This window comes from Mesoplodon mirus (genome assembly GCF_964341445.2).
Source record: "Mesoplodon mirus genome assembly, chromosome: 5".
NCBI classification, from domain to species: domain Eukaryota; kingdom Metazoa; phylum Chordata; class Mammalia; order Artiodactyla; family Ziphiidae; genus Mesoplodon; species Mesoplodon mirus.
Genome location: NC_138980.1, coordinates 162041087 through 162063794, shown reverse-complemented (window position 1 = coordinate 162063794; position 22708 = coordinate 162041087).

The window sequence follows — 22708 nt, the reverse complement described above, 5'->3', positions numbered from 1 at the left end:
TAAGTTTATGAGACAGGGGACTGTACATTACTTGACATATAATTGATAGTTTACACAATCCAGATAAAGCCTACAAAGTGAGTAGTGGGTCATGGGTCATCATGGCCCCTTACAAGATTAAGAAGGAATGTTATCTTTTAAGGAGTTGTCTTGTTGGTGCTAGGAGAATGTTTCACTTTATAGTTGAGCAGGTATTTCTACCCATGGGGAGGTTTGGTCGATGCACAATGCAGATACACAATGCACAGTAAAGGTGGAAAAGGAGGGCAAAGGGTAGAGAAAATTTCTTATGTTTAATTTTTTTTTGTCTTGCCCCAAATTAAGAATTTTATTTCACACTTTTGTTCTCTTCTTACATACTTAACAAATAACCTTAGACTTGGACTAATTCTTGTCTTTTTTCTTATGGTTTCTTCTAAATGAGAAATCAGTCTTCAAAACATATTGCACATTTATGCAAAGGGTCTTAATTTCAACACCAAATATATTTTACAGTCAAATAAACACTATCATCTTTTCTTTCTTCAATATGAGAAAAATTTACCAAATGAGTAGGTCAAAATTAGTTTCATATATAATGTGTTTTCAGAAATGCATTTTACAAATTATGTTACTTCCTTGTACAAATAATGGAGAAATTTAGTTGAATGATAGAAAAGTCGAATATAATTATAACTGATGGATTTTATACTATGAGTAGTGATAAAGCATGAATGTTAGTATGGAGGAGTGTTTTCTAAAAGTATAATTGGTCTTTGTCTTAAATTTGGTCCAACAATCATATAAGTTCATTAGAGATACTAAATAGGTGCTGACAACATGACACCTGCAAACAGGTAATCTGCATAACATGATAAAGATACCAAACCTTATTGCTAAGGAAATAATGTAAATGTCTGAAGTTTTTTAAAGAAACAATTTTGTAAGTATAGTATAGATTAGCTGTGATTTAGCAATGGGTTATGAAATACTGAAAGACACTGCTAAATATGTCATCAATGTACTGTGAGTACACAAATATGATTTCTATTCCTTTTAGTACTAGCTGAAATGTTTTTTTAATAATGGCAATAGTTTATATGTTAATGTTTATATTTTCAAAAGACTGAATTTTAGGTGTATTTTCTGAAATAGTCTTCCTTAAAATGCTGTTAGAAATCATTAACACCCTTTTAAAAATGAGTGAACTACATCTCAGTAAGCTTATGTCTTCCTCTTGATCTCACTGCTAATAATCTTTTCTGAAAAATTGCAAGATTTTGCCAATTTACGTTGACAAAAATCTGGAAAATACATATAGGAATAGAGTCTAAAGGTCGTGAATCAGAACGAAAGGAACATACTATTGTTTCGGAACATCTTTATGGATAGGGATTCACTAATCAGAGTCTGGAATTACTGTGTTAACTTGAATGACTTTAGATTGATTGATTGAAACTTGGGCCCAAACAGTAACTTAAAATAAGTGAAGTTGAAATGTCAGAAGTTCCTTGATATATACTAGAGAAAAGTATCCCCTGGTCCAGGTCCCTTTCTGTGCAAGGGGCTCTTCTACTTGGCTGTATGACAAAGCAGATGAGATTGGTGCTTGAAGTGTCTATGGCAAATAGGGATGTTTGTGGAGACTTTGGCAGGTCCCTGTTGAAGAATCACAGTAAAATATTTAGGATTTTAGAGCAATTACTCTTTGAGACCCAGGTTTCAATAGAGACTGAATGCTTGAGGGTGTGCCAAGAAGTTACCATGTGACCTAAGCACATAAGATTCAGTAACTTTGGCCTCATGGAAAATTTACCAGTTGACTGAAGCAATATCCTGGGGAATGAAAAGTGTTTTCAACAAGTGATGCTGAGACAATTAGATAACCATGAACAACAACAAAAAAAAATTTAGACCCGTATTCCACACCGTAAGGAATGTCAATTCAAAATGGATCAAAAAGATAAAAACATAAAACTTTTAGAAGAAAAATTGAGATATTCCTGACCCTGGATTAAGAATTTTTAGATACAACACCAAAAGCCCAATGCATAAAGGAAAAAATAATAATAAATTAGACTTGATCAAAATTAAACACTTGGTTCTTTCAAAGGACACCAATAAGGACCTGAAAAACAAGCCACATGCTGGGAAGAACTATTTTTAAAGTCTTCGTTTAGTCGAATTGGGCTGGTATAACAGAATATCATAGAGTGGGTGGTTTATAGTTAAAAGAAATTTATTTCTTACTGTTCTGAAGGCTGGAAGTCCAAGGTCAAGGCATAGGCAGGCACGTTTAGTAATACAGTGAGGGCCTACTTCCTGGTTCATAGGTGGCTTTCTCTTCACTGTGTCTTCACTTGTTGGAAAGGGCAAAAAAGTTCTCTGAGGTCTCTTTTATAAGGACACTAATTTCATTCATGAAGCTCCGTCCTCATAACCTAAACACCCTTCAAATGCCCCACTTCCAAATACCATCAAATTGGGCACTAGCATTTAGCATATGAATTTGAGGGATTGGCATAAATATTTAGCTTATAGCATAGGTATCCTAGGTTCCTGGGGTGATTCTGTCTATAAAGGATGGTAGCAAAATGTCACAAGGAATAGAATATTAGCAACTTCTTCCACAATCATGACAAAGGATGCTTAAGAAACACAACTCAAATTATTTTTTTGAAATAGCCACAACTTCCCAAGTAACATCCAAGTTCATATGCAAAGGAAATCACTTTTTTTTTGCATTTATTCTTATAGGATCTGTATGCAATCTGAATCTGAAATAAATATCAATAAATATTGTTCCTACTTTTATGGACTTATTAAAAACTCAAAATAATGATTGCTTCATAAAATCATGCACAATAAATAAGGCTTTGTCAGACAGAATCTGGACTTAACTTGGCATGATGTAACTGAAATGATTAAGTGAATACTGATTGTTATCTCAATATAAGATCAAAAATTCGCACAGATACAAGTTTTTTTTTTATAGTACAGCTTTACATTATCACGACCTTCTCACATATATGATTTATCCACCACATAGTATGAGAAAGATGAAATATAATAATGGTTAAAGTGAGACGCTTCTAACTAAAAATATTTTAAGGTAATTTTTTTTCTTTTTTTTCTTGGTAAACTAACCTCAAAGATTTCAGATATTTCCATTGTGGCTATTTGCTCCAATTGACAAAAAAAGCATTGCTATTTCTTATGAACTTTTCCACCTTTTCAAGGTGAAAAACTTAGTGGACATTGGACTCATTTCAGGCTCAGTGTCTGTTTTAGAAGTGAGACAATTTAACAATCACTTCTGACTGGCTTCTTTGTGACAGACTCAGAGTGAAATCAATGCTGAATGACCAGAGAACTTAAAGCCAAGCTGGTGGCAGCAATCTAGTGGGCTGAGATGAGGACAGCATGTGTTCTTTCAGACCTTCCTTGCCAGCTGTGTGGAAGCATACTTCCTGTGGTTTGCTGTTATCCCCAAAGCCTTTTAAAAGTGTGACTATAGGACTACAATGAGTTGAAACCTTCTATTTGAACTGATGTCTCGGAAACTTGTCTATACCAAATTTGGGTCATATTTTTTCCAGCTTTCAAAAGGAGCAAATTAACCAAAGATATTTTATTTTATTTATACTATATTGTTAATGCTTAAGGAGGTTTGTATTCTCTATTCTGGCCATATTTAAGCATTGTTCTCCATATGACTAGTGAATCACTTTTACCATAGAAGGTAAAATATGTTGGGGCTATTGACAGAATCTCATTTCATGATCCACTTAATTGAAATTTGAAAATATCTCCTTTATGATTCATACCCAACAGAGGTTTATAACAACAAAATGAAAAGAAGAAAGCAGAACTGCTACGCTGATGAATTGCTATTCTTTATAGCTTCATTTGCCTAATAGAGTACAGAAATATACCCTAATGTACATATGATATTTCTGGGCTACACATAGTATACATTTTTAAACTCATTATAAGAAAAAGACTGACACTGAATTATAGAAAGCAGGTAATTTGAATAATACATATTTTGTGTGAACCATCCCAATATGTTTATAAATAACTGTATACAGCTATCATTAATAAATTCACACCTTTGCATATCTTTCAATGGAAAAATGAAACAAGTTAGGAAATAAGTGCAAGCATGATTTGCCTTAAGGAAACTTGACAAAAGAGGAAAAATCTTTTAGAATACATATATTGATTACAATAATTTTCATAATCAAGTAATGTTTCTAGTGATAGACTTAGCATTTGAATCATGTAATTTATTTTTATGGGAATGATACTGAGGTAAAGTTTTAGATCTACATCATTGCCAAAAACAAACAAACAAAAAAAAAACCACAACCTACAATTAAATAACACTATAGTTACCCATAAAGCAAATTCATTACTTTCTCTTTTGGGAAATCTGAATTATAGTGTTGTATTTATTGTAACAGAATCATAGTTAAAGATGAGAAAGACACAAAATCCTTCTTAAAAACAGTTGGTTGTTAAGTTTTAATTTTTAAAATATTGGAACCACCAGTCTCTTAAAGTTCTACATAAGGAATAACTTGATGACAATTTGAATTCGAATTTTCTTTGCAACTTCTCTTTCCCCATGAAACCAATTTAAGTGGTTGTGTGTCATTTCACCTAATTAGAGTAAAAAAGATAGGGTGTAGGGAGATAAGAAGAGAGCAGCAGCATTACCCTTCTTTAGGATATTCTGACACTGACTAAGAGGAAATGCCTATTTCCTTCATGCTTCCACCAAGTACAGGCAATGTCCCGCTAATTCACCTCACAAGGGCCATGAGAGTTGATACTGTTTCCTGGTGGAAATCATGGGAGATAATATACTTTTTAAGAACAATTCAGGAAAAAAACATGGTCATGTTGTAAAGTGAAAAGTTTTCAACAATCTTGGTTACTCTACTATGATCCCAGTACATCAGACACACTGACCTCACCCTTAAAAATAATTGTGTAGGGCTTCCCTGGTGGCACAGTGGTTGAGAGTACCTGCCAATTCAGGGGACACAGGTTCGTGCCCCAGTCTGGGAAGATCCCACATGCCGTGGCATGGCTAGGCCTGTGAGCCATGGCCTCAGAGCCTGTGCTCCATGACGGGAGAGGCCACAACAGTGAGAGGCCTGTGTACTGCCAAAAAAAAAATTTTTTTTTTGTAAAGTGTTATAAGAAAATAGTTTTTATATATTAATTATATATAATATATATTCATTGAGTAGCATTTGAATTAGCATTTTATACATATATATTTATATATGTATGCATGTGTTTGTTGAAAAATAAAATTCAGCTGAATAAATTTGAAGATCAAATAAGTTTACTAAACGATTCATGAATTGGGCAGCATCCTGTCTAGCAAATAGAAAGGAGCTCCAAAGAACTACAGGAAAAGACATGGTTTTAAAGGCAGAGAGGGGTTGGGACAAGGAAATCATAAATGAAAAAAGGATTATTTCAATCAAGGTCACCTTCCTTTGGGTGACAAAAGTGTCAGGTGAATTATTTCACTGGTGGTGACCAGGAAATTCCAGACTGACTGGTTAAGAGTACATTCTTGGGGAAGGTTGAAACTACAATTAGGTGAGGTATTAAGTCTTTGTTTTGTGATGTGGGTTTAGCACAAGTGACTCCATTTTGGCTTGTTGTTTCCTTTTTTAACAATCCCCTGGTTTTTATCAAACTCTAAGCTTAGCTGAGAGATGTGGTCAAAATTTAAGGCATTAGTGCCTCTCTCAGCTACCACTCGAAGCTTTTTTTTTAATCTTTCATGTGGTACCCATAGGTCAAGACATTTTTGCTTAATCTCTGTGGCATTCACAGGTTATGGTTTCTGGTTCACAATCCTTAAATTGGTCATTCTCTTTGCTTCTTTTCTGACATTGCAGTCTTAGGGAGATCATTTGCTTGGCAGTTAGTAGCTGTGAACACACATTTAAAGTTTTGAGAGACTACAACTTATCAGGGAGATTATTATGATTATAATAAGCAAGATAGTTCCCAATGTTTGGAATACACTTTGGAGTCACATTCCCCAAGACCCAAACCAATCAAAATCAAGTAAGTCAAAGCAAGACCTCATTCAAGGAGTTACCCATTTAAGCCAAGTGGTTTGCTTGGTGATCTTATGTAACTGAGTTTCAATATACCCAGAAGTGTTAATCAGGTGCAGCAGGTGGTGTTGTCTATAGCATGGACACCTCCCTGCTCGGCTTGAAGATAAACAAGGAATATCCTATTATTAAGAACAAATTTGGCTAGAGAGTTTAAGGATTTTTGTCTTAGCAGCAGATTCTGAAATTTCTTTAGGAGTTAAGGAAAGATTTCTTATCACTTTTTCATTTACATTTACTCCTAACCAGTATGGCCCTGTCAAAGGAAGCAAATCTTGAGGCACGAACACCTCCTGGTAGGTCCTTTCTAACTTGACAATGTCAATCAAGGGTAGTCGAGCATGAGGTGTCTTAGTTCATTGGTTTATAGGTGACTATTTCATGTGGAATGAGCTTATGTTTCCCAAAGTGGGTACTTTAAACAGTCAGCAAGGCCAGAGGCAATATCTTAGGCCACGGGAGTCCACTAGTTTCAGGAAGTTTAATGATGTTAAGTTTGAGGATCACATTAGTTTTCTTGGCTTTGCCTGATAATTGAGGGTGATAGTCTCAAGAAGTTTGCAAAGTTTTCATTGAGGCTTAATATGATTTGCCCAGTGAAGTGGATGTCTCCATCACTGGAGAATATGAAAGGTATACCCAAGTGGGAAACATGTTTTTTTAATAGTTTCTTTGGCATCAGCCTGAAGCAGGGGAAAGCTTCAACTTATCCTGAAAACATACATACAGTAACAAGAACATATTGATAATTCATACTAAGTGGTATTGAATGAGTCCAGCTGCAAGTGTGCAAAGTGTGCAGAGGGAAGCGGTTTGAGGCCTCTGCGAACAAAAATAGTCTTTCCAGGGTTATGGACATTGGTAGGTCATACATTGGTGGTGAACTGTTTTTCATATTCTTTTCCATTATAGGTTATTACAATATATTAAATATAGTTCCCTGCGCTATATAGTAGGACCTTGTTGTTTATCTATTTTATATATAGTAGTGTGTATCTATTAATCCCAAACTCCTAATTTATCCCTTTCCCCCACTTTCCTCTTTGGTAACCATAAGTTTGTTTCCTATGTCTGTGAGTTGTTTGTTTTGTAAATAAGTTCATTTGTATCATTTTTTAGATTCCACATATAAGTGATATCATATGATATTTATCTTTCTCTGACTTACTTCACTTAGTATGATAATCTCTAGATCCATCCATGTTGCTGCAAATGCCATTATTTCATTCTTTTTATGGCTTAGTAATTTTCCATTGTGTGTGTGTGTGTGTGTGTGTGTGTGTGTGTGTATACACCACATCTTCTTTATCCATTCATCTGTCAATGGACATTTAGGTTGCTTCCATGTCTTGGCTATTGTAAATAGTGCTGCTATGAACGTTGGGGTGCATGAATTTTTTCAAACTAGAGTTTTCTTTGGATATATGCCCAGGAGTGGGATTGCTGGATCATATGGTAACTTTATTTTAAATTGTTTAAAGAACCTCCATACTGTTTTCCATAGTGGCTGCACCAATATACATTCCCACCAGTAGTGGAGGAGGGTTCCCTTTTCTGCACACCCTCTGCAGCATTTATTATTTGTAGACTTTTTGATGGTGGTCATTCTAACTGGTATGAGCTGATAGCTTATTGTAGTTTTGATTTGCATTTCTCCAATAATTAGCTATGTTGAGCATTTTTTCATGTACCTATTGGCCATCTGTATGTCTTCTTTGAAGAAATATCTATTTAAGTATTCTCCCTCTTTTATCACTGGGTTCTTTGTTTTTTTTGATATCGATTTCTTTGTATATTTTGGAAATTAAACCCTTGTTCGTCACATCATTTGCAAATATTTTCTCCCATTCTGTAGGTTGTCTTTTTGTTTATGGTTTCCTTTGCTGTGCAAAAGCTTATAAGTTCAATAAGGTCACATTTGTTTATTTTTGCTTTTATTTCTTTTGCCTGAGGAGACTTATTTTAGTTTTTTTAAAGGCCTGCTCAAGTTTATCTTCCTAAGGAAGGGGTTCAGGGACTGAACTTTTGGTAAATTCATAGAGTGAGGAAGACAACAGACAAAAATTAGAAACCCATAGTCTGCAATAACCAACTAGCCCTAAAAATCCATGAAGCAGTGGACCTAGCATATTCTTGGATTAGCTTAATTTTTTTTTTGAGATAGTTGGATTCCTTTGGCAATTAGATTATGACCTAGGTAATAAATGGTACTTAGAGATAATTGTAATTTTTCTTTAAAGATTTTATGCCCCTTTTCAGGTAAATATTGCAACAAATAAATGGAATCTTTTATGGAAAGCCTCTTTGGTAACTGAGCACAGCAAGAGGTTGTCTACATATTGTAAAAAGGTCAATTTCTCTAGGGAATTGGTGGGCACTTAAGTCTTGGTGGAGCACTTGGAAGAGATAAGATGGAGCCTCAGTAACCCTTAAGGAATGATTATTCAGGTATATTGTTGATTGTTTCTAGTAAAGGCAAATAGATATTAGCCATTAGGATCTACAGAGAGGCTGAAAAAGGCTGAATAAAAGTCCACAACAGTGAACTGTTTTGAGTATGTCAGATCTTTTAACAAAAGAGTGTAGGGTTTGCAAAAACTGGGAAATAGAGAATAACTCTCTTGTTCATTGCTCTCAAGTCTTGGGCAAATTGCCATCCCCTCCCATTAAGTTTCCAGCCTGGCAAAATTAGTATGTTCCAGGGGCTGGTATAGGGAGGGATCAGCCCCTGCACTATTAGATCTTATACTTTTGGTGAGTGTGAAGCCTGTATGGCCTCAGGTTTAATGGATATTGGCACAATTTAGAAAAAGGTTTAGTCACATCTATCCAAATTTTTATAGGTTCTGTGCTTTCTATCCTACCAATTTCAGTGTTAGAATTAGCCCACAGAATTTTGGGAACCATGATTAAATCCAGAGTTTCCTATTGGAGTTTTCCTCTTCTGTATGGAGTATAAATTATAAAGAATGTAAAGGATCTGGTTCAGGTTGGTCAGACAATTCTAAAGCAAGGTCTCCGTTGGAAGTAAAAGGTATTAGCCCTTTTAAGTTACAAGGAGATCTCTACCTAATAGATTGGGATCATATCACATAAAAAATACAAATGCTTTTCAGTAAAATGTCCCAGAGTCATTTGAACTGGTTGAGATAGGAATTCTATCTGAACTTTATTAAATACCACCACTATGGAAAACTTTTGTCACCCCAAGGGATTTATTTTCCTGTGAGAGGGGTTTTAAAGTAGAAAGTGTAGCTCCAGTATCAACTAGAATTTGGCAAGGTTTCCCATTAATTTTAATTGTAGTTTCCCCTTGGCTGTTTAAGTGTATTACGGTAACAGTTTACTGGAGAACCCCTTAGAGTCCCGTCACTTCTGGGAGGGACTTGTATGGGGGCCTTTGAGTAGAAAGATTTGCATAGGACCTTTGAGGATACACATCTTTCCAGTGTCCCAGTTGATTACAGATGAATCAGTCCTTGGGCCATAGTTTTGATGGTGGATCCCTAGAAAGGTGCAGTGTGGGGGTTCCAGGTATTATTTCAGGTCTCTGGCCTTGGAGCTGTTGGAGCTGTAGGGCCAACAGCTTGGCAGACTTTTTGCCTGCAGTCTATCCCCAAAGTCCTTTCAAAGTGTTCAGCTATGGTCATGAATTCAGTCCGACTGGTGGCCTCCCATTCTATTTTCTGCCTTTTTATCAGTCTGCTAATCTCAGGAGATAATCTATTTACAAATAGGGCAATTAGAGCAGATTGATTGACCTTATTTATTGTATGAAACCCTGAATGCTATAGAAAGAGGGTTCTAAACAGCCTTTAAAGTCTGCCACAAAGGAGGGTGAAGGGTAAACTGGGATGAAGTGAGAGAGTGGCATGGACGTATATACAGTACGAAATGTAAAATAGATAGCTAGTGGGAAGCATCTGCATAGCACAGGGAGATCAGCTCAGTGCTTTGTGACCACCTAGAGGGGTGGGATAGGGAGGGTGGGAGGGAGACGCAAGAGGGAGGGGATATGGGGATATATGTATGCATACGGCTGATTCATTTTGTTATACAGTAGAAACTAACACACTATTGTAAAGCAATTATACTTCAATAAAGATGTTAAAAATAAATAAATAAAGTCTTCCACAGATTCATCTTTTTTGGCTTGTATATTTGAATAATTGACCTATCATTGTGGACAGGGAAGACTCTAGGAATGGCTTGTAAAGAAGTTCAGTTGCTATTTTGCAAACTTTTTCTGGCCCATTAAGGGAACATATTGAAGATGGAGAATCTCCAATATCATCCTTGGGGTTTTGCAGTTTTTCTTCCTGCTTCCATTTTTGGGCTTCGTCAGTTCCTACCAATATGTGCACAAGCTGATAAAGATCTGGCAGCTTGGGATCTTATAGGCCCGATACTGACTCTAAAGTCTTCAAAAAACCTTTAGGTTTCCTCCCTTAGGTTTAGGAAATTCTTTAACTATGACCCATAGTTCGGTCTTTGACCAAGTGGTGAAAGATACCCATGGAGGTTCCTCTGCCATTTTAGGTAATTTTATTTTAAAAAGTTTTATAGTCTCTTCAGAGTGGAAAGACAGTTCAGACAATAGTAAAATGTGAGTACTCAAAGAAGGATAGAGTGGAGCAGTAAGAGTCCGATTAGTCCTGTTTTTTATGTTAGGTACTTCTTGTATCTCTAATTTTTCATTAGCCTTTTGTACTAAATCTTTTAATGAGGTATTTTTGAATCTTGAAGACTTTTGGAAGCTTCTGCATACCAATTAAAACAGGTGTCCCATTCTGTTTGTTTAATGTGGGAACCCTTACTTTCAAGTGCACTTCTTAAATGAATAATCTTGTCTAAATGGAAGATTTCCCATAGTGCCCATTGTAATTCTAGGTTGTTTCTGCCATTTTTGCAGATATCTACAGCTTCTAGGACTATATTTCTTAGACATAAAATAAGCAAGTGTGCCAGAAGGTGACACAGTTGACTCCTTGGAAGTTAAGGATTTCATTTTACTATTATTTATTATTTATTATTTTATTTTAGCTAAGCCTTTAGGTTTCTCAGAGCCAAACTAAGACCTGAGATGGGTGTGCCATGGAGTGGGAGGCTTGTATGGTGTTTTGCCATGCACCTTGTTGTATGGAAATTTTCTTGACATTGTGGTGACCTAGTGTAATCTAATCTGTTTCATGACCAATTTATCCTAGCACAGGAATCTTTGGATTAGGTGGTGAATGATCTGATAGCTCTTAAATGTTCAACCAAGCCCACCACTTTTTGTGGCTTCTTTGACTTCCAAGATTCCCACTAGCAATTAGCCTTTATCTATACAAAACAAGAAAAAACATGGGCACCTTAATATATGGAGTGTAACCAAGAGATGTTACTGCATCCTGGCCAAGAAAAGTCCTTGTGCTCACTACCACCTATTTTCCACTATGGAACTTTGGACTGGAACAACAGAACTGGAACTTTGGAATGAACCAGAAGGTCTCAACTAATGGGAATTGTGGACTGGGGATTCCACACTGTCACTAACAGGTCCCATTTGGATTTGGGGACAGAATTAAGGGCTGGAGTTTCTATTCAAAACCCCAAGAATTTCAGTCTGAAATTAAGGCTAGGAAATTGGGCTCTGGGTGGAACAGTTTACCAGCTCAAGCTGACTGCCTTGTAAGGAAAAGCCAGTTAGATTGGGAGTTTGACACAAAGAAAGTGGAATTCAGAACTAAGAGGAATTTATCCACAGCCCTCGGAAACGGCTAGAATGACAGTGAACACAAAAAGGGGTTTGCGGTTACCACACCAGTGTTTCTCCTCACAGAATCCCTTCAGAAGTTTGCTTTGGATCTTGTCACTGTCACCAATCACTGCCACCAAATCAGTTAAAAAGAAAGTTCACTTGAGTAAATTTGAAGATTTATTTATTATTATTATTTTTTTAAGCGGGCCTCTCACTGTTGTGGCCTCTCCCGTTGTGGAGCACAGGCTCCGGACGCGCAGGATCAGCGGCCATGGCTCACGGGCCCAGCCATTCCGCGGAATGTGGGATCTTCCCGGACCGGGGCACGAACCTGTGTCCCCTGCATCGGCAGGCGGACTCTCAACCACTGTGCCACCAGGGAAGCCCCTGAAGGTTTATTTATCTTGTTAAATGATTCATTAATTGGGCAGCATCCCACCTAACAAATACAAAGGAGCTCCAAAGAGCTACAGAAAAAGAAAGGGTTTTATAGTAAGAGAGGGGGTAAGACAAGGAAATCATGATTTAAAAAAAGGATTATTTTAGGCAAGGTCACCTTCCTTTGAGGGACAAAAGGGTCTATTTGTGGGATTACATCACTGGTGCTAACCAGGAAATTCCAGACAAACTGGTTAAGATTATATTCTTGGAGAAGGCTGAAACTACAATTAAGTTAGGTATTAAGTCTTTGTTTGGTGACATGGGTTTAGCTCAAGTGACTCCATTTTGGGCCTAATGTGTCTTTATATATATTTGTGTGTGTGTGTGTATATATATATATATATATATATATATATATATAGAGAGAGAGAGAGAGAGAGAGAGAGAGAGAGAGAGAGAGAGAGAGAGAGAATACAGGGTTCAAATTTTAAAATTAAAAGAGACATTAATATATCAAATATAAGAGAGAGAGCTTTGTTTTCTAGGGCTCCCATAACAAATTTTCACAAATATGTGGTTTAAAACAACATAAACTTATTTTCTAACAATTCTGGAGGCCAGAGATTTGCAATCAAGGGCTTGGTTATGTTGGTTCTTTCCAGAGGCTCTAAGGGAGACTCTGTCCCCTGCCTCCTTCCTAGTTTCTGGTGGCTGCCGGCATCTGGTGGCTTATGGACACATGACTCCAATCTCTGCCTCTATCTTCACATGATCTTCCTCTCTGTGTGTCCCTGTGTCTTCTTTTCTGTCTCTTTTAAGGACACTATCATTGGATTTAGGATCTAGAGATATGTAATTACATCTGTGAATATATTTCCAAGTAAGTTTCCATACACAGGTACCAGGGATTAGAAACTTGGATATTCCATTTTGGGGTCACTGTTCAATCCACTAGAGCAGCATGCAGGGTAACATTAGTTTTTATAACAAAAACGGCAAAATAAATTGCCAGGATGGACTCACAATACTGAATGTTCATGTCTAACTTCCTTATTCCCAGAAAAATGCCTGCAAAATTTTAGAGATATAGCAAAGCAGATTTGTGGTTGTTCTTTATGATCCTGCATTCATTTCCAGAATTTCACATGATTTACTTTGTTAATATTGTTAATACTGTTGTTTTATTATTGTTCATTATTGTTTTGTCATTAGACAAAACATGAAATAATTATTCGTACAGTGCCTATTACAGGCCTGGAACTATGCTAAGTGAAATAACCCTATAAAGTAGATACTATTTTAAATGCCTTTGTTATAGACATTGGTGTTTAAGAATAGAGAGGAATAGTTACTTGTCTAAGGCTGGACAGTTATTAACAGTGAAACTATTAACAGTGAACCAGGATTTAATTCAAGGTCTGATCTGAGTCTGAATGTAATCACTGTGCTATATTAGGAACACTTTGTGATCACTATTTCAGTGGCATAAATCTTGTTTCATCTGGATTTTATTACCTGGGAGAACAAGAAACACATTAAGTACTTTAAAAATATTTCTTTCTGTCTCTAAATGGGGAAAAAGTATTAGGTATAATTAAGACTATCAAATAATGTTTATTTTCATAAAGCAATCTACCCGAAGAATCTTCTATAGTTCTTAAAACCATTATGGATGCCAGTGGCAAGCAACGTCTAGAAAGAAATTTATTATATATGTGTGGAGGAACTATTGTGGCTATGCCTACATAAATGGTAGGGTTAGGGGAAAGGACAAATATAAAAGACAGAATTCTGGACTTGGATATGATTTTCACTACCATAACTCCCTCAGGACCTTTGGGGTTCACTGAACCCTAGTGGAGTTCACTGTTCTGCATTCAGATGCTATTGTCTGCTTTGCTAAGGGATAATTGAAGAAAATAATATAACCACAGTTTTTTCATATGAATTACATTATTTTGATCTTTTATGATCAATAAGCAAATCTGAAATGTATCAATTAAAAAAAAGATAATTGTAATAATCACTATAAGAATATTGTTATAGACATCATTCACTTTATTTCATTGCATCTCATTTTGGCAGAATCAAGAGAAAAAAAAAATCTTAGTCCTATTATCCAATTGTCCCATTATCCAAAAAAAATTTATATCTATTGAACAATAAATAATGTATATCATGTATTTTCTCTCCTTCTTAAAATTTTAAAGCCAAATCTTTAAGTTTTTCACTAATATTAGCTCTGGTTTCATCATGTTTTCTACCTTTAATTTCTGTTTATGCTACTTATACTATTTTTTCAGACAGTTTTTCTTTGCCTTATTTTCAGTATCAGACTTAAACCCAGCAAGAGAGGCATGTGCCCTAGGTCCTGCACTTTAAAGGGCCCTATTCGGACTATCCCCCCGTTCATGTGAGAGATCCACTAAGCAAAGGGGATGTAAACACTCATGGCTCACAGTTCCCTTTTAATTCACAATCTCAGTACCTGGAAATATGGGACTTCCTTCACAAATGATCTCATATCCATTTCCAGGGCCTATGCAGCAGACTTCTTCCCTGAGTCCACCCTATGGAATGCACATTCTACAACCAGTGTGTGCATCATTAGGCCCAAGGGGCTGACAAAGAGCAGCTTCTTGCATAGGGTTGGACAGAGACTGGACATTAGGTTTTGTGTGTTCACTTATGTTGTGTGAGGCTCCTTCTGGTGCAGGATAAAGCCAGGAGTAAGAATAGATGTGTTGGCCAAAGGTCTGGTGTCTGGCTCTCTTTGTGCCACCATATTTAAAGGGGGAACAGTGAGCAGTCCAAGTGTACTAATTGAATGTGTTCTTTGTTTAGTTCATAACTTTTAAATAAATATATTTATATATATACGAATGTATGTATATTTATAGGCTTCCATTTGTTCTTTTGTCCTAGTTTCCACAGATGTTAAGGAGAAGTGTGCTTTTAGTTGTGTGTGTATTTTTGTAAATTTATTTACTCCTCTACAACATAATTTATAAATAACTAAGATCACAAAGTTAGTCTGAGGAATGGTTTTGTCTCTTTTAGGAATAAAACCTTGTAATGGATTGCTTACCAACTGATATTTCATAAATCAATTTTATTTTTCAGTCATTCTTTTCTCAGTAATTATTTGATCCTTTATCTTTAAGAATGAAATTTGTTATAAATCTTTTTATGTACATATTTTTGTGTCTATCTAACTATGCATTTATCTTCTTTTTATCATAAATTTATCAATAAATCCATGAGTTAATAAATGAAAACACAATATCTTCTTTATCCTCCTGAGATTTGTATAAGTTTAGAATATTATTTTATTAATATTTCCCTTTATAAAAGTTTGAGTCACAGCCGTATTTTTTTTTTTTTTTTTTTTGCAGTACACGGGCCTCTCACTGTTGTGGCCTCTCCCGTTGTGGAGCACAGGCTCCGGACACGCAGGCTCAGTGGCCATGGCTCATGGTCCCAGCCGCTCTGTGGCATGTGGGATCCTCCTGGACCGGGGCACGAACCCATGTCCCCTGCATCGGCAGGCAGACTCTCAACCACTGCACCACCAGGGAAGCCCCACACCCATATTTTTTAACTCAATATACTTAAGAGCCTAAAATGTAGAACTAGTAGGAATTGAGGTGCTGAGATCCACCTGCTCTTTTTCCCTAGAGCAGTGTCTGGAAATGCTCAGGTGCTGGAGACAAGTTACAGTTCCCTCCTTGCCTCCTTTTTGTTTTTTAATTTTATTGGAGTATAGTTGCTTTACAATGTTGTTTTATTTTCTACTGTACAGCAAAGTGAATCAGCTATATGTATAAATATATCCCCTCCTTTTTGCATTTCCTCCCCATTTAGGTCACCACAGAGCACTGAGTAGAGTTCCCTGTGCTATACAGTTGGTTCTCATTAGTTATCTATTTTATACATAGTATCAATAGTGTTACCTAATCTGTAACAAAGGAGGCCAGAATATACAATGGAGCAAAGACAGCCTCTTCAATAAGTGGTGCTGGGAAAACTGGACAGCCACATGTAAAAGAATGAAATTAGAACACTCCCTAACACCATACACAAAAATAAACTCAAAATGGATTAAAGACCTAAATGTAAGACCAGACACTATAAGACTCTTAGAGGAAAATATAGGCAGAACACTCTTTGACATAAATCACAGCAAGAACTTTTTTGACCCACCTCCTAGAGTAATGAGAATAAAAACAAAAAATAAACAAATGGGACCTAATGAAACTTAAAAGCTTTTGCACAGCAAAGGAAACTATAAACAAGACAAAAAGACAACCGTCACAATGGGAGAAACTATTTGCAATCGAGTCAATGGACAAAGGATTCATCTCCAAAATATACAAACAGCTCATGCAGTTCAATATCAAAAAACCAACCCAATCCAAAAATGGGCACAAGACCTAAATAGACATTTCTCCAAAGAAGATATACCGATTGCCAAAAAACACATGAAAAAATGCTCAACATCACTAATTATTAGAGAAATGCAAATCAAAACTACAGTGAGATATCACCTCACACCAGTCAGAATGGCCATGATCAAAAATTTCTACAAACAATAAATGCTGGAGAGGGTGTAAAAAAAGGGAACCCTCCTACACTGTCAGTGGGAATGTAAATTGATACAGTCACTATGGAGAACAGTATGGGGGTTCCTTAAAAATCTAAAAATAGAACTATCATATGACCCAGCAATCCCACTACTGGGCGTATGCTCAGAGAAAACCACAATTCAAAAATATGCATGCACCCCAATGTTCACTGAAGCACTATCTACAATAGTCTGGACATGGGAACACCCTAAATGTCCATTAACAGAGAAATGGATAAAGAAGATGTGGTATATATATATAATGCAGTATTAATCAGCCATAAAAAGGAACAAAATTGGGTCATTTGTAAAGACGTGGATGGACCTAGAGACTGTCATAGAGAGTGAAGTAAGTTAGAAAGAGAAAAACAAATATCATATATTAATGCATATATGTGGAATCTGAAAAAATTCGTATAGACGATCTTATTTACAAAGCAGAAATAGAGATGCAGACATAGAGAACAAACGTGTGGATCTCCTTGCCTCTTGAAGGAGAGGTTTCAGGATCGTGCACCTTCTCCCAGTCCCATAGAGTTGCACCAGCTGTAGAGATCCACATTTTATTCTAAAGAAAGAAACTGATTTTAAATTTTAAATTTAAATTTAAATTTTAAAATTTTAAATCTCTCTCTCAGTTGGAAATTTTAAATCTCTCTCTCACTCAGTTGGAAATAGAGTGGCCAAACACAGAATTTAGTAGTGAAATGACCTCTTGCTATTACCAAAGGGTGACACTTTGAGAGTGCGTTTTCCTGCAGTTTTAATATTGCAATCATTGGCAATTTCATGCTACAAGGTCACTCTTTTCTCTATTTCCAAGTGGATATTCCTATTTTGTAGAGGAGACATTTTCAGAGCTGTTGTCTATTTTTAACCTGAAAATAGGCTTTTTTATCATAAAGGTGGTAATTCTTATGTGTTGTTTCCTCATGTGTTATAACTGAATGATTAACCTGAACCAGAACAGTTTCATAAAATTCTTACATAAATATTTCCAATTTAATATCCAAAATATATTTTACAGACTAGACATTGTATTGAACATTCTTGTTTTTGCTTGACATTTAATAATCTACCTGAAATAAGGAGTTTTCAAGACCTGATATGATCTGAAAATACAGTAATCCTAGATTAGAGAAAGACTGTTAAACTTTTACTTGGAAAAGGATACTAGTTTTAAAATTTTTGTTCTCCAAGTGTTCCTTGCTAACAAAAAATGGGGCAAAATTTAGACAGACTATGCCTTATTCTGTCATTAATTCTAAAATCATGCCAGAAAATATACAGTGTAAAACCATGTTTTGAAAATCAAGTATAAAATGTATAATGAATACAATATATGAGATCAGAAAAGTCACTAATGATTTTCTAAAATATTCATTTATTTAGTTTTCAGTTCTCTGCTATAAGATCACAATACTATGCTATGCCAGTCCAGATAAATCTTACTGATTTAAACACTAATAACTTGAAATCAAAATCATCTAATATAAGATTTTATAATACAAATTAAGAAGGAAACTGGTGTGTTAATCTTAAAAGAATACACATTTAAAATATTTTAGAAGTATGTATGTATATATATACATATACAAGCTTACTATTATGATAGGTATGAAAATATATATAAGCATATATATATATATATATATATATATATATATATATATATATAGTAAAGTCATTTGGTCTCACTGTTGTAAAGAACTGTGAAGGTTGGGCAATGCTATTTGTCATTTAATATCTGAATGTTACTCTCATAATTCCTGGTCGTTTATCAGATATTTTATAATTATATTAGTTATATTATTAATTTATGCATTATATATTATATATACGTACATATTTAATTATCAATATATATTAAATTTTTAAAATATATTTGAAGTCACATATAAATATAGTTAAAAAGCATGTGGATAATGTTTAGATAAGAGTTGTAAGGAAATATGGCAAAATTCTTAGATAAGTCACATTTACCAAACTGATCAACTCAGGACATAATAGCTTATACAAAAAATTATTATCTCAACTAAAGGAATAGGGGTGTTTAAGGTCCATATGTAATGAGTTATGCTACACCAACTTCAAAATAGAATTACTGTCAAACAGTGGTCACTATTGAGGATATGTTTATAAACATATAATTAAATGTTGGATTTACAAAATAAATTTCTTCAGGGAAGTGTTCTCCCTCTTACTGGAATCTGGAAAAAACAACTGGTTAAATTTTCTGTCTGTCTCAAAGAAATTATCTCAAATTATTGGATCATGAGAAGGAAAACCAAATGTGTTTTGAAACAAGGACTTTCCAGTATTATGAATCAACTCTCTTCTGTTAAGATTTAGTTTTGATATAATAAAAGATTTTTAAGACTCAAATCTTGAACAAAACCTCTTACAAATACTACTTGCACAGTTGACTGAATTAAGAAAATAAATCTAGAAAGTCAGATTTACCAGCTAAAACTGAAATATAATTTGTTATAATATTTACTTTTTCTAGTTATTTATGAATTTGTTTATTCTCCACTTTTTTGCTCTAACTAATTTAAGGCAACAATTAGTGATACATAATATACATTTGAATTTGTTGAAAAAAGAATAAAATAAGGAAGCATATTGAATAATTTGGAGAATAAAATAACGGTATAAAATGCATATGTAAGGAGGTTATACACTTGCCAAAGATGTGCTTTGATGTAGTTTTTAGCATTGCAGCAGCAAGACAGAAATGAGAAACCTTGTCTGTGTAACAATATACAGAGTCCATAAGATCAAAGCAAATTTACTTGCTCAGGAGAAATACAAGCAATCCTAAAAAACAAACAAACAAACAAAACAGAAAGAAGTTTCATCAAAGGAAATATCCCCTATTGTGTCCTAACTAAAAATAACATGACTGGTTGTTTCTTTTAATGGCAGTGGATTTAGACAAGTGCATAATTCAATAGCTGTGATTATTTAGGGAAGAATCAGAAAAATATGATATGATGAAATTACTCATTTTTGTGATTGTCTGAACTATTGCACAATAGATTTCAGATTATATGGAAGGACTGATAAACAGAATAGCCTTGAAGAAATGCTCCACAAATAGACTTCTCTCAGAAGGGCCTTTGATAGATAGATATTGGGCAGGAAGGAATTTGAGATTGTATTCCCTGGCAAGTAATTGGAATAAAGCAATTCTATGCTGCCAGATAAATATTGACCTATATGTGCTAACAGACAGTCAACCTCAGAATAGAGTTGACCTTCTCTTGTGGAAATTGAATAGTCTAGCCAGGATGTGTGCCTGAATAAAAAGCTATCTGGCTTTGGCTCAGTGGGTACTTGAATGAGTGCCTGTAGGCAGGCAGAGTAGAGATCTGTAAAACATAGCTTCTAACTCACCACATTGTACAGATGACTAGGGGACTGAGTATTCAGCACTCTTACATATAGCATACTCACAACTCTTTTAACTAGAAATGTTTTAGGTCAAGAGTAATTGTGTAGCTACTTCAGTCATTGATAATAAAACAAAATAAGTGTCCACAGAGCTCTTAACACTGAGAAATCATTCTTCTTATAATAAAACTGTTTTATCTAATACAAAAAAATACACATGTTATATCAAGGAATAGGTGCAAATTTAGTTGCTATATGGAACCATTTTATGAAAATAGTTAAACACTGATAGCAGTCTAAAAAAATCAGTAGAAACTTCAGATTTATAGTAGTTTATTTGCTGTCCTACTGAACAGTAATGATAAAATGAGTATACTAGATGCCTGTTGAATCTATTTCTTGGACCATTAAAATATTTCATATGAATATCAGATATATATGTGTTTTCTCTATAGTTTTAGTGCATGCAGACAATACATATTTTAAATAATGTTATCAAATCACTTATGAAATCTTTCTTTAAACCTGAGATTAAAGGAGATCCTTCCTTTACCCCACAGAATACATCCATTACTCTTGTCAACAGCAGATTCAACTGATCAAACTTTCCCTGTAGTTATAGGATGAAGAGCTTGAGTAAGAATCAATTGAAAAAAAAAATCCAGTCCCTGATGGATCCAGTGTTGAATTTTTCCCAAATATTTAAAGAAGAAATTATACTCATCTTACACAAATACCTCCACTGAATTAAAAAATAAGGTACTCTTCCCAGCTTATATTTGAGTCCAACGTAACTTCGATATCAAAAATTGACAAGCATATTCCACAAAACTAAAATTTGAAACAAAGTACTCATATAAAAAATATCAGCAATTCAAATAATATATAAAAAGCATAATGTGGAAAGACTACTTTACATTTATTCCAGGAAATCAAGGAGGGTTTACAGTTTTAAAATCACTACATTAACAACAACAACCAAAATGGGAGTGAGGGAGTACAATGTGATCATATCAACCAGTGAAGGAAAATCATTTGATAAAGCACAACAATGTATTCACGATTTAAAGAAAACCTTTAAGTAAAGAAAGAATAGAGGAGAAGTGTCCTGATCAGATAAGAGTTGTCTAAAAAGTAGCCTATAGCAAACATAATAAGTAATGGTAAAATATTGAAGCCTTTCTCCTGAGAGAAAGGGTCCTGACTGAAGGGCAGGGAGAGGATGAGCAGGGAAGCTCTTGAGTGCCAGGAGCAGCTCAGATCGGAATCAGAGAGGACCCAGTGGCTGCATCCCCTGCCCCCCTCCCAGTAGAAATCCTATCTCTCTAGATCTAGGGAGTTCTACTGGCTGACAAGGGTGTCCTAGATGAGAAACACCTGTGTGCCCGGGATGCCAGAGGCCCCTCCCCTTGTCCCAGACTTGTTCCTAAGGAGTCTGGGACACACCACCTATAAGGCAACTGCAGTGCTCCTGGACGCATTGCCCCATTCCACACACACACCTCAAACCAATTTACATTAATTCAGGGAAATCGAGGTGGGTTTAGAGTTTTTAAATCAACACATTAACTACAATAAAAATGACAAGGAGCACTGAGAAGTCAATTGAACTTGACTATCTGGAAGAAGCAAGTTTGTGTGTGTCATATATTTTCATTAAATCATAGAAAATTCACTGGTATACAAATTTTTCCACTTTGAGAAAACTAGAATATTAAATAGCTGGGTAACAAAACAGTTAGAAGATACATTTCCATTTAAGTAGAGACAAGTTTTAAGTTGTTACTTTTTTTTTTAATGTTGAAATAATCAGTAATAGATTGTTGGCTTTTCTCACAATTAGACAAGAGGAATAATATCTCGTATAACTTCAACTTCTCTGTAAGGATGCTTTTCATTGTTTAAATAAACCATAAATTTAAGAGATGGTTAACCTGAAGTTTTAATACCAAGTCAATTTCGTTTTACCTACCACAGGCTTTTAGAGTACTGCAAATGCTGACTGATTAAGCTTTCTTTCTACAATGGCAAACGTGTATAACAATATGGAATACATTTCAGAATAAGTTAAATATAAGTCATACGGTATGGCAATAATGTCCTACTTTTCTTCTTACCATGTAAATTTGAAAGTTCATACTAATCTTACACATTTATAAAAGGGTGAAGACTAAAGGATCCAGTGTGAAAATGCACAACCATCCTCAGAAACACATTCTCATTCCAAAATAGCAGGGTACTTTTTATTACTGCATAGCATTGTCTCTTCACAATTATACTGGAGAACTTAGCCAAGGTAATAAAGACATGGTAGGAAATATAAGTTGTAAGAAATGGAATAAGGAAATAAAATTGTCATTATTTGCAGAGAAAATGAATATGTACTTAGAAAACCCAAGAGTCTTCAGGTAAACTCTTACAATTGATGAAGGA